Source organism: Bufo bufo, chromosome 1 (assembly GCF_905171765.1).
Source record: "Bufo bufo chromosome 1, aBufBuf1.1, whole genome shotgun sequence".
NCBI classification, from domain to species: domain Eukaryota; kingdom Metazoa; phylum Chordata; class Amphibia; order Anura; family Bufonidae; genus Bufo; species Bufo bufo.
The window spans coordinates 228,407,392-228,421,557 of record NC_053389.1 but is presented as its reverse complement, the minus strand read 5'-3'; positions in this window follow the sequence as shown (position 1 = coordinate 228,421,557).

Sequence of the window (14,166 nt, the reverse complement as noted above, 5' to 3'; positions counted from 1 at the left end):
GTTTTGCAAGGAGGAATGGACAAACATCCTAGTGGTAAGATGTGGCAAGCTCATAGAGACTTATCCAAAGTGACTTGGAGCTGTGATTGCCACAAAAGGTTGCTCTACAAAGTATTGGCTTTAGGGGGGTGAATAGTTATGCACATTGACTTTTTCTGTTATTTTGTCCTAATTTGTTGTTTGCTTCACAATAATAAAAAAAAACTCTTCAAAGTTGTGGCCATGTTCTGTAAATTAAATGATGCAAATCCTCAAACAATCCATGTTAATTCCAGGTTGTGAGGCACCAGGTTGTGAATACTTTTGCAAGGTATTGTATGATGCTTTAGGGTTGCCACAGTATATCACTCTTACCTAGAGCTTTAAATTTATTGTTCTTTAAAACCCAATTTTGATATTACATCACAAAAAATGACTTGCAAATTAAGGTGGCCGCCATCTTTGAGAAGGGAAAAAATTATTGCATTGTGATATGTGAATGTTGAAAAAAATCCCAAACTGTTGAATATGGGCATATTTGATTCGATGGTATAAGAACATATTGCCCACTATAATGTTTTGCAGTCTATAGCGGTTGCATTGGTGTGACGGTAGAATGGAGACCTACCATTAGTTTGGAAATATTTTGGAGATACAATTCTTCAGCTTCCCGTTAGATTTCATTTGATAAATCCCTCCTCCCCCCAACTCCCTGAATGCCACTACAAACAATCAGTGGCTTGCCCCAAGTGCTGGATTGTAGGACCTCTACATCATCTCTGTGCAAGTTCTTACCGTTCTCCAAAGCAAAGAGCAAACTTTTTTTTTTTTTTTTGCTTTTTGGAGAAGGAAATAGTTCCTAGCAGGAAGCTTTGTGGAAAAAGAGACTCACGAGGTTGTGTATTCAAGTTTTGCCTAATTTTTCAAGTCATTTTCTTTTTTATGTCAATAAATCCCACTGGCCTGAACTTGTGTAAACTTGATATGTGTAATAAACCTGCAGACATCTGACGAGAGCAGCAAAAGTGAGCCTTTTCACTTGTCTACATAACACACCGCCTTGTTTAACATTGACAGATCATGTAAATCTGTCAGAAATGGGTGGACTTTTCCCTGTGAATTGGCAGACCCTCTTGATCCAATAATTCCAGTGATTTACCTCTCAAGTGTCTGGAATCGTGTTGACATGTGAGGAGGCTCTGATTTGTTCTTCTCTCACACTCCTCGCTGTAAGTTCTTCATTTTCTATTATACATCCACAACTGTAACATGTGATGACGTTCCTCAGAATGCTTTGGGGTCCTCTGCAACAGCATTCCTCTCCAGATGCCACCTTCCATGACCGTTGCCCCTTCTCTACATGTCTTTAATTCATTCCCTGTAACATTTTTGTTCTCATACTTTGCAGTATCCATATAAGTCCACTAAAAAAGAAGTTAGTCCTGATCTTTTTCTGGCTTTCTGACAACGTTAACTTATGTTAGGAAAGTCTGAGGCTGCACAGGATCATAAATTACTAACTGAAGTTACAATTGAGAGGTGGTTTGGAAAATATTTGGGAGGTTTTCTCTGCTTGTTTTTACTTTTTATGATGCAATCAACCTGCACTTAATGGTATTAACGCTGGTTTTTACTGCTTTGCCGGATCGGGAGCAAATCAAATTGTTTAATGTTCAAAATGAAGGATTGGTCCAGAATCATGTACTATGTCACTTGAAGACTTTGCAGAGCAACATAGAAGGAGCCTGCAGTTCTTTTACTTCTTATATAATAATGTCAAAGCTTCAGCCTAAGAATGGGATGTCTTCACTCCGACTCTGGTCTTCCCATTTGTAAGCCCATGCAATGAATTCCTGACCACATGGGAAAGGAGTTACAGTATATCAAAATCATATCTGTCTGGAGCTACATACAGACTTCTGAGACACATCAAATCCAAGGTGGTCTTTTACTAAGCAACGGTTTCATACACCAGTCTTAGGCCACTTACTCAGTGTTTAGTCAGTGTTTGATCAGTGATTTCCATTAGTGTTGAGAAAATTAAAATGAAACAAATTGACTTTGATCGGAATTTCAGGAAAAATTTGATTCGCCATGAAGCTAAATTTCCTGGCGCTTTGTGACTGGTAACTAATAATTTTTTCCTGAAATGGCGGTAAACAACACCAAAATGCTCACCTCATCCATTTGCTCACGGAAATTCCATAGTGGCCATCTTGATTTAAGAAAACACACCAAATCTTGCACGCTGACATCAACGTACATGAGATTTGGCACGTTTTCTTCAATTAAGATGGCCGTGACGGCCTCTCCGCGAGCAAATGGTTGAGGTGAGTATATTGTTTTTTTAACCACTGATTAACCCCTGAAAGGCCTCAATGTGACTGTCAGATGCCACGATCAGCATTGAACGTGGCATCTGAGGGGCTTAATGATGGGGAAGGGGAGCGGTGCGATCGCCGTTCCCCACCATTGTGCCCGATACATACAATGGAATGCGATTCATGACATAGTAATTGGCTCCATACACATAAAGACAAAAACTCACTGAAAAAAGTGGCCGAAATGGGTTTAGACATGACCGCATGCGGAGGAATTGCTCCCCCAGTTATAGACACGCTACAGTGTCTGGGTTTGGAGCATTTCCACCCAGCCACTTTTTTAAGTGAGTTTTTGTCTTTATGTGTATGGAATGTGCCACTTAATTGTGGTGGTAACGTTCTTTTGCACCTGGTAGCTTCTGTGTCACATGGTCTGTTGTGGGTGCGGCTCACTGCTTTAGTCTACCTCACAATGCATTGGTGATACCACTATGGAGGCATCTGAGAGTCTGGCTGGGAGTTGGTTTCTAGCACTGTTCAGACCCTGTTCACACACCACGGGCAGTTTAGTGGTAGGACCCCATGCTTGCTGAGACACCGTGACGTGGTGCATGAGGGGCTCCGATATGTTCCTGACTGGAAGATATTGGCAAAGTTCTCAGCTTTTAACATCGGCTTGAGGAATTAGCTAGTATTGTCAGTTGCGTATCATTTTGGTGCATTTTTCATCTTAAAGTCACATGATTCAAGTTGCCAACTCACAAAATCACAAGACCAGAGTCTTCTTTTAAATAAGTTATCCAGGAAAAAATATTTATGACTTATCCTCAGGATAGGTCATCAATATCAGATCTGCGGGGGTGGATCATCTGTTAGTAGAGGTCTTGAGCACCGCAGCCTCTTTCCAGGCCAGTGACATCAAACTGCATCGCTCATGTGGCCAAGTTGCAGCTCTGCCCCGTTCGAGTCAATGGGGCTGAGCTGCAATACCAAGTACTGCCACTATATGATGTACAGCGCTGTCCTTGGAAATCTGCTTAGAGCCTGCATCGCTCACCAGAGCTGAGGTGAACACAGCGGGTCCCTGAAACAACTGATTGTCTGGGATGCCGGGACTTGGACCCCTGCTGATGTGATAATGATGTCCTATCCAGAGGATAAGCCATCATTATCTTTACAGGATAACCCCATTAACAGTAATCTAACTAGAAATACCATGAAGCACATCGTACTCTGTAATCCTGTATTACTTGCTGCCATTGTTGCAGTTCTCGGCTGTTTGGATAGGGTGGTGATAAAAGGTAGCGTACAGCCTGACTATGACCATAAATGTATCTCCACAGATATAAACAACTCTTCCCTCCTAACCAGAAATGATCATTGTTCCAACGCTGCCCTTAGATAATTATACAATTAAGTCACCCAGTCTAACACTAAACAAAGCATGACACTAACAGCGTAATTTCTGTTCTACATTCTTTTATTACCACCAAACCGCTGGCCGTCTTCCACTGCCTTGGCACTATCACACTGAACTATTTAAAATTTCAGAATAAGAGTGAAATTCTAGCTGTGTCTCAATTGACCACCCTTATTGATTTGTGCATTATTTCACACACGCCCCAAGTGATCATTCTTCATGATAATTAACCAGCCATGTGCTGAGGAGCTACAAACAAGCTTACGTGTTTTAATTTAAACGTCTTGGGTATAGCAGCTTGTAAGAGGGCACACTTCCAGTAAATAGGGAGATGGGCAATTATGCAGACCAGGTGTGTTGATGAACAAAAGTGCAAACATTGAGGAACGCATGACCAATCCAAACTGCATTCCACAACACGCATTCTGTTACTATTAAAATGGATTCACGTTCCTCTGCCAAGTCTGCTAATGGTCTCAGCTTAAGTGGTTCTGTCTACAACAAGCAGCAAGGAGAATTTTTTCAATAATCACACTGTGCTACAGTGTAGCTGTGTCTGTGAATACAGTCAGTGCATAATCCCTGGATGCTGAATTGCATTGCAGTGGCCAGGTTTGGGGTGGCTCCAACATCACTCTGGGACCCCTGGACACTGTTGAGGTGTTACCACTTGTTACTGCTCCCCAGTATTGATGGTAAAGTTTGGTGGAAATGGGAAATAAGTCCAGACAGTCAGGGTCTGCAGTTAACCAGTGGAGGAACTCAAGTGCAAAATGATACAGGCAACGGACTGTGCTGGCTCCTCCAATCTACTCCCAGACAGAAGGAGGAAAGGCCTAATCTAGTTGTCCCTCTATCCCTCAGAAGGCTGGTACCCTGGCCAAAGGCTTTTGACCCAGGATCTGTGGCTCAGTCATCCTGCTGGCTCCCTGGTCATAGGGTTGGTAACTCAGCATCTTAGCATCCCCATCTCAGCATCTTCTTCTGGTCTTTCATGCAGTCTGGCAGAGTCTCTTCTACTAAACACTGGTCCCTATCTGCAAACTATTATGGACTCTAACTGCTCCCCTTATACTGTATATAGTTGCTAACTGAACTAGAGCCTTCCAGTAGGAGAGGTGGAGTGGAGAAGCATAGTCTAAATAGAAACAATCTTACAATTTTAGTCTGTTATAGACTTAGAGAGTTTCAATGCAAGTCTATGGGAGTGACCAAGCAGTTTTTCCAGACATAAATCATAGTGCAAGTTAACCCTTCCAAGTGCACTAGTCCACAAATGTGCATAGTCCAAAGTACCAATGCTCCAGTGCACTACAGAATACACTGCTTGCTGTTTTCTGTGAAATCGGCATAAGACTATTAATTACTATGCTTTGAACATTGTACTGACCTGCCTGTCTCTTTCTGTAAATAAAGTAAGCACAGATAGTACTGTCTCTGTCTCTTCCTATAAATTATGTAGGCTTAGATAGTACTGCTCCAAGATATCACTGTCAATGGTATAATTACATATACTATACCTTTTGTCTCCCCCTCATCCAAGACATACACTACTTGGGTCTGTGTTGTGGACCAAACATACAGTACCTATTGAAGTTTATGGGTCAGTGAAAACCACAGACAGAATATGGATGGCATCCATGTTTTATCGGTGGTTTTCAATCATAATTGGTAGGAGATGGTCTGGAAATCCCCTTTTCGGCCTAGTAGTGCATGTGAAATACGGATGACAGAGAGCAAAAAATGGACACATGGGCCAAAAACGGACCCTTCAAGGATGAAACTCCAATCGTCTTGTCACTGACAACATCACAAACATGAACATGTGAATAAGGCCTCAATGATTTAGGTAGGATGACTATCGCTTCTAGTGAATGACGTAGATTTAGAAGCCTACTTCTAGGCCCTACACAGAGATGCACTCAGATACAGTAGGTGTTTGTGAGATTGTGTTTTCAGCACGACAGCGTCGCGCTGATACTCGGCGACGTGGTGCCGAGATCTCGCACTCACTGGGATAGCGACAGCACATCCCAGCAAGCGCGTCATAGAAGCGACGGGAGATCCGACTTGGATTCCCGCCAATTCTACACGTGTGCGGCGTTTGTTATGAATCCTGAGGGGGAAGTCCCCGCCGGATTTTAAATAAAAATCCGGCCTGGGTCCCGCCCTCAGGAGCATACCGGGCCCTTAGGTCTGTTATGGGTTGTAAGGAGAGCCCCCCCTACGCCGAAAAAAACGGCGTAGGGGGTCCCCCTACAATCCATACCAGACCCGTATCCAAAGCACGCTACCCGGCCAGCCAGGAAGGGAGTGGGGACGAGCGAGCGCCCCCCCCCCCTCCTGAGCCGTACCAGGCTGCATGCCCTCAACATGGGGGGTTGGGTGCTCTGGGGCAGGGGGCGCACTGCGGCCCCCCCACCTCAGAGCACCCTGTCCCCATGTTGATGAGGACAGGGCCCCTTCCCGACAACCCTGGCCGTTGGTTGTCGGGGTATGCGGGCGGGAGGCTTATCGGAATCTGGGAGCCCCCTTTAATAAGGGGGCCCCCAGATACCGGCCCCCCACCCTAAGTGAATGAGTATGGGGTACATCGTACCCCTACCCATTCACCTGCAAGAAAAGTGGTAAAAACACAAATAAACCACACAGTGTATTAAAATATTTTATTTTTCTGCTCCGGAGGCCGCCCCCTGTCTTCTTTATTAGCTCTTTTACCAGGGGGGGGCTCTTCTTCTTCCGATATCCCGACGGGTCTTCTCCGCTATCCGGGGGGGTCTTCTCAACTCTCCGGGGTTCTCCTTCTGTCTTCTCCTTCTGTCTTGTTGTCTCCTTCTGTCTTCTGTCTCCGGGGGGGGCTCTTCTTCTTCCGATATCCCGACGGGTCTTCTCCGCTATCCGGGGGGGTCTTCTCAACTCTCCGGGGTTCTCCTTCTGTCTTCTCCTTCTGTCTTCTCCTTCTGTCTTGTTGTCTCGGCGCACCCCGATTCTTCGTCTTCTCTTCTTGTTTTCGCCTCTCTCTGTTGTTGACTCGGCGCACCCCGGTTCTTCGTCTCGCGAGACTCGGCGCACCCCGAAGAACCGGGGTGCGCTGAGTCAACAACAGAGAGAGGCGAAAACAAGAAGAGAAGACGAAGAATCGGGGTGCGCCGAGACAACAAGACAGAAGGAGAAGACAGAAGGAGAAGACAGAAGGAGAAGACAGAAGGAGAACCCCGGAGAGTTGAGAAGACCCCCCCCGGATAGCGGAGAAGACCCGTCGGGATATCGGAAGAAGAGCCCCCCCCGGAGACAGAAGACAGAAGGAGAAGACAGAAGGAGAAGACAGAAGGAGAACCCCGGAGAGTTGAGAAGACCCCCCCGGATAGCGGAGAAGACCCGTCGGGATATCGGAAGAAGAAGAGCCCCCCCCTGGTAAAAGAGCTAATAAAGAAGACAGGGGGCGGCCTCCGGAGCAGAAAAATAAAATATTTTAATACACTGTGTGGTTTATTTGTGTTTTTACCACTTTTCTTGCAGGTGAATGGGTAGGGGTACGATGTACCCCATACTCATTCACTTAGGGTGGGGGGCCGGTATCTGGGGGCCCCCTTATTAAAGGGGGCTCCCAGATTCCGATAAGCCTCCCGCCCGCATACCCCGACAACCAACGGCCAGGGTTGTCGGGAAGGGGCCCTGTCCTCATCAACATGGGGACAGGGTGCTCTGAGGTGGGGGGGCCGCAGTGCGCCCCCTGCCCCAGAGCACCCAACCCCCCATGTTGAGGGCATGCAGCCTGGTACGGCTCAGGAGGGGGGGGGGGGGGGGGGGGGCGCTCGCTCGTCCCCGCTCCCTTCCTGGCTGGCCGGGTAGCGTGCTTTGGATACGGGTCTGGTATGGATTGTAGGGGGACCCCCTACGCCGTTTTTTTCGGCGTAGGGGGGGCTCTCCTTACAACCCATAACAGACCTAAGGGCCCGGTATGCTCCTGAGGGCGGGACCCAGGCCGGATTTTTATTTAAAATCCGGCGGGGACTTCCCCCTCAGGATTCATAACAAACGCCGCACACGTGTAGAATTGGCGGGTATCCAAGTCGGATCTCCCGTCGCTTCTATGACGCGCTTGCTCTCCATCGCGGCAAGCCAGCTCGGCGCTGGCTCCCGCGATGGGGCTCGTATGTGCTCAATCTCGCCGAGAAATACAGCGAGATTGACACAAAATCGGGTTCACCTACTGTATAATAGGCAAGAGAGAGAGAGTTTTCTGACAAATTAATTATTATTTTTTTATTCGTGAAGGAATCTTTTAATTAAAAGATCACACTTTTGCCCACTTTACCTGACTTGGAACAGGTACTTTATGAATATGGCCTATGGCGCTCTTTCTGTACACTGTATTCCTCAATATAAATACATAGCCAATACATCTCCCCTATATGGCTCTAAATCTTCTGCTTCCCTTTACATATTATATTATAAAACTGGCTTCTTCCAGCCACCACTATGGGGAGCATCGTGTACAATAACTTTAACATGTACCATTGAGCTCCATATGCATTTAGCTTCCATTTTATCTCATCAGTGGTAAACCAGAGTTTCCAAGTCAAACAGCTGTATTAATGTTAACACACAGGGGATATACACAAATTTGGTGGTCATCATGGCCCTTGTGCCTCTTTATGGAGACCTGAGGTGTTGTTCAGCATGGTGGCTGCTCAGTATCCCAGTGTCCTAGAGTGTTTTTATCCAAAGACACATGTCATGGTCAGTGGTATGTCTCCTTTTTAGTCTGTATATATCTTTAGACCTTTTGCAGCTACGGCATGTCCTGGAATTCCTTAACAATGTACTTTGAGATACTTAGGAACACTGACAAATAAATGTCTCACAGTTAAGACTAGAAAATTTATTAGTTTATCTTTGGCGACTTCCAGAAGTCTTCAGTTTAGTTCCTGTCTTGTCTGTGGCATACATTAGCAAGGAAGATCCTTTATTTAGGGTTTCTCAGTGTTCACGGGATCTGTCATTTCATATGGCTATCACGTTGCAGTGTGCACCACGGTAATAGAAAAAAGAGGCAAAAACCAAAGTGATGGAGTTTATTGTTCCTCTGTTGTAAAATACTAGGAAAAGATTGTGTGTCACTTGCGGAACGGAATTGCGGACTCATTCATTTCTATGGGGCCGCACGATGTGCTGCCCGGATCCGAAAATGCGGATCCGCACTTCCGGGTCCACAATTCCGTTCCCCAAAAAAATAGAACATGTCCTATTCTTGAAAAAAGGTGTGTGGACGAGCACTCTACCAATTGACACACATTTATTTGAGAAATTGATATAATTAGCTAGCAATATAAAATTGATAATACAATTCAATAAAATAGTGCAATAAAATACAAATGCATTGATACAGCCACAATGGGGTGAATGGTTATAATCAATGATATACAATGTCCAACAATCCTATGACGAAAGTGATATAAAGGCCTATATGTCCATAGGAGTCCAATGAGGCCCTAATGAGTAGGAATAGTGTAGGTATAACTCCACAAGTTCTGGCAGTCTACCAGTATTAGTGTATCAGGTATTAGTCCCGTAACATACAGTGTTATTGATAGAATAGAGATGGACTTGCCGGCTTTTCAGCCGCTTACCTCCCCTTCGTATATAACTTCAGTCCTGCGGTTTGTTCAGACTGGATAAGTGGGGCTCGTCAAGTGCAGCGTCTCCCGTCACTGTATTCAATAACCGGGCTTACCTCTTCATGTGGATAATGTACTTTGCTCTTGCAGTGCGGGTACAGCACGTGGAACGTCCCGGTCTGAACATATCCCTCACTCAGAACCAAGTGTACTCCATAGGAGATGTGTACTGGATAGTTCTGAAGACTCAGGGGTGCTGGCAGACTTGGCCTCAGGGGTGCTGGCAGACTTGGCCTCAGGGGTGCTGGCAGACTTGGCCTCAGGGGTGCTGGCAGACTTGGCCTCAGGGGTGCTGGCAGACTTGGCCTCAGGGGTGCTGGCAGGCTTGGCCTCAGGGGTGCTGGCTGGCTTGGCCTCAGGGGTGCTGGCTGGCTTGGCCTCAGGGGTGCTGGCTGGCTTGGCCTCAGGGGTGCTGACAGGCTTGGCCTCAGGGGTGCTGACAGGCTTGGCCTCAGGGGTGCTGACAGGCTTGGCCTCAGGGGTGCTGACAGGCTTGGCCTCAGGGGTGCTGACAGGCTTGGCCTCAGGGGTGCTGACAGGCTTGGCCTCAGGGGTGCTGACAGGCTTGGCCTCAGGGGTGCTGGCCCGCTTGGCCTCAGGGGTGCTGGCCCGCTTGGCCTCAGGGGTGCTTACAGGCTTGACCTCAGGGGTGCTGGCTCGCTTGGCCAGACAGAAGGAGTGTGGGAGACTGTGAGTCCTTTTTTCTCCAAGCTGTTCACAGCCTCTTAGGAGCCCTAAGAGGCTGTGAACAGCTTGGAGAAAAAAGGACTCACAGTCTCCCACACTCCTTCTGTCTGGCCAAGCGAGCCAGCACCCCTGAGGTCAAGCCTGTAAGCACCCCTGAGGCCAAGCGGGCCAGCACCCCTGAGGCCAAGCGGGCCAGCACCCCTGAGGCCAAGCCTGTCAGCACCCCTGAGGCCAAGCCTGTCAGCACCCCTGAGGCCAAGCCTGTCAGCACCCCTGAGGCCAAGCCTGTCAGCACCCCTGAGGCCAAGCCTGTCAGCACCCCTGAGGCCAAGCCTGTCAGCACCCCTGAGGCCAAGTCTGCCAGCACCCCTGAGGCCAAGTCTGCCAGCACCCCTGAGGCCAAGTCTGCCAGCACCCCTGAGTCTTCAGAACTATCCAGTACACATCTCCTATGGAGTACACTTGGTTCTGAGTGAGGGATATGTTCAGACCGGGACGTTTCACGTGCTGTACCCGCACTGCAAGAGCAAAGTACATTATCCACATGAAGAGGTAAGCCCGGTTATTGAATACAGTGACGGGAGACGCTGCACTTGACGAGCCCCACTTATCCAGTCTGAACAAACCGCAGGACTGAAGTTATATACGAAGGGGAGGTAAGCGGCTGAAAAGCCGGCAAGTCCATCTCTATTCTATCAATAACACTGTATGTTACGGGACTAATACCTGATACACTAATACTGGTAGACTGCCAGAACTTGTGGAGTTATACCTACACTATTCCTACTCATTAGGGCCTCATTGGACTCCTATGGACATATAGGCCTTTATATCACTTTCGTCATAGGATTGTTGGACATTGTATATCATTGATTATAACCATTCACCCCATTGTGGCTGTATCAATGCATTTGTATTTTATTGTACTATTTTATTGAATTGTATTATCAATTTTATATTGCTAGCTAATTATATCAATTTCTCAAATAAATGTGTGTCAATTGGTAGAGTGCTCGTCCACACACCTTTTTTCCAGTTCTATTTTATCTTGAGAGGTAGGGTGTCCTCTCCCTGGACTTGTAGCACCATATCATAGGCTATATAGGAGAGCAGCCACCACCAATTTCAATCTTCATGTCCTATTCTTGTCCGCAATTGCGGACAAGATTAAGCATATTCTATTATAGTGCTGGCGATGTGCGGTCCGCAAAATGCGGAACGCACATTGCGCGGATCCGTGGTTCCGCAAAACACATACGGATGTGTGAATGGACCCTAAGGAGAAGGCCAGACAAAGCGGTCGTGCTGAGGTCAAGAACCGTGGGGCCGATTAGCCTGCAGCTTTCTTTCAGACATAACGCTCGTCGGTCTCATGGCCTTGGAAGTTAATTGGACTGAGTTGTGGTACCAAGCACAGCCACTATACAATGGTGAGCTGCGAGAAGGCCACGGTGCTACTGCTAGAGCCACTGTCTTTTTAAACAGCTGATCAGCAGGGGACCTGAGTGTCAGACCCCAATCTCTCAAATGATGGATAAATATTCTACCCAGTTTTTATATGAACTTAGGCTGGTTGAGGTGCTCTATGCTGCCTATCTATATGTAGTGCAGTAAGTCTACTGTGCCATGTGCAATTTGTGCAGGGGTGGGAGACTAGGGCTTTACCGGGGATTCACCTATTCAAATGTGGGCCAGTCAGGCAGATTCACTAAGGCTACTTTCACATCTGCATTTTTAATTCAGGTTTTAAGATCCGGCAGAGGACAACAGTGAAGTGCGCGGAGAAGAAGATGGAGGAGCTGTGGAGCGGCGCCCCTACAGGAAAGGTAAGTAATGGTGCTGGGGACATGGCTAGGAGGGGGAGATGGTGGCACTGGGGAGCAAACTGGTGGCACTTTGGGGCAGTTAGTGGCACTGGGGGACCAGCTGGTGGCACTGGGGGGCAGCTGATGGCACTGGGGTGCAGCTGGTGGCACTGGGGGGCAAGCTAGTGGCACTGGGGGGCAGCTGGTGGCACTGGGGGGCAAGCTGGTGGCACTGAGGGGAAGCGGGTGGCACTAAGGGGGCAGCTGATGGCACTGGGATGGCAGCTGATGGCACTGTGGTTGTAGCTGATGGCACTGAGGGGCAGCTGTTGTCACTGGGGGGCAGCTGATCGGACTGAGGTGGCAGCTGATGGCACTGAGGGAGCAGCTGATGGCACTGAGGGGAAAGCTGATGGCACTGAGGGGGCAGCTGGTGGCACTGAGGGGGCAGCTGATAGCACTGGGGGGAAGCTGATGGCACTGGGGGGGCAGCTGATTGCACTGGGGGGGCAGCTAATGGCACTGAGGGGACAGCTGATGGCACTGGGATTGCAGCTTATGGCACTGTTGGGGGAAGCTGGTGACAATGGGGGGCAGCTGTTGGCACTGGGGGGACAGCTGATGGCACGGGGGGGCAGCTGATGGCACTGGGGGACAGTTGATGGCACTGGGGGGGAAGCTGATGGCACTGAGGTGGCAGCTGATAGAAACATAGAAACATAGAATGTGTTGGCAGATAAGAACCATTTGGCCCATCTAGTCTGCCCAATATACTGAATACTATGAATAGCCCCTGGCCCTATCTTATATGAAGGATGGCTTTCTGCCTATCCCATGCATGCTTAAACTTCTTCACTGTATTTGCAGCTGCCACTTCTGCAGGAAGATTATTCCATGCATCCACTACTCTCTCAGTAAAGTAATACTTCCTGATATTACAAACCGGATTCCAAAAAAGTTGGGACACTAAACAAATTGTGAATAAAAACTGAATGCAATGATGTGGAGATGGCAAATGTCAATATTTTATTTGTAATAGAACGTAGATGACAAATCAAACGTTTAATCCGAGTAAATGTATCATTTTAAAGGAAAAATACGTTGATTCCAATTTTCACGGTGTCAACAAACCCCAAAAAAGTTGGGACAAGTAGCAATAAGAGGCTGGAAAAAGTAAATTTGAGCATAACGAAGAGCTGGAAGACCAATTAACACTAATTAGGTCAATTGGCAACATGATTGGGTATAAAAAGAGCTTCTCAGAGTGGCAGTGTCTCTCAGAAGCCAAGATGGGTAGAGGATCACCAATTCCCACAATGTTGCGCAGAAAGATAGTGGAGCAATATCAGAAAGGTGTTACCCAGCGAAAAATTGCAAAGACTTTGCATCTATCATCATCAACTGTGCATAACATCATCCGAAGATTCAGAGAATCTGGAACAATCTCTGTGCGTAAGGGTCAAGGCCGTAAAACCATACTGGATGCCCGTGATCTCCGGGCCCTTAAACGACACTGTACCACAAACAGGAATGCTACTGTAAAGGAAATCACAGAATGGGCTCAGGAATACTTCCAGAAACCATTGTCAGTGAACACAATCCACCGTGCCATCCGCTGTTGCCAGCTGAAACTCTACAGTGCAAAGAAGAAGCCATTTCTAAGCAAGATCCACAAGCTCAGGCGTTTTCACTGGGCCAGGGATCATTTAAAATGGAGTGTGGCAAAATGGAAGACTGTTCTGTGGTCAGACGAGTCACGATTCGAAGTTCTTTTTGGAAATCTGGGACGCCATGTCATCCGGACCAAAGAGGACAAGGACAACCCAAGTTGTTATCAACGCTCAGTTCAGAAGCCTGCATCTCTGATGGTATGGGGTTGCATGAGTGCGTGTGGCATGGGCAGCTTGCATGTCTGGAAAGGCACCATCAATGCAGAAAAATATATTCAGGTTCTAGAACAACATATGCTCCCATCCAGACGTCATTTCTTTCAGGGAAGACCCTGCATTTTTCAACAAGATAATGCCAGACCACATTCTGCATCAATCACAACATCATGGCTGCGTAGGAGAAGGATCCGGGTACTGAAATGGCCAGTCTGCAGTCCAGATCTTTCACCTATAGAGAACATTTGGCGCATCATAAAGAGGAAGGTGCAACAAAGAAGGCCCAAGACGATTGAACAGTTAGAGGCCTGTATTAGACAAGAATGGGAGAGCATTCCTATTTCTAAACTTGAGAAACTGGTCTCCTCGGTCCCCAGACGTCTGTTG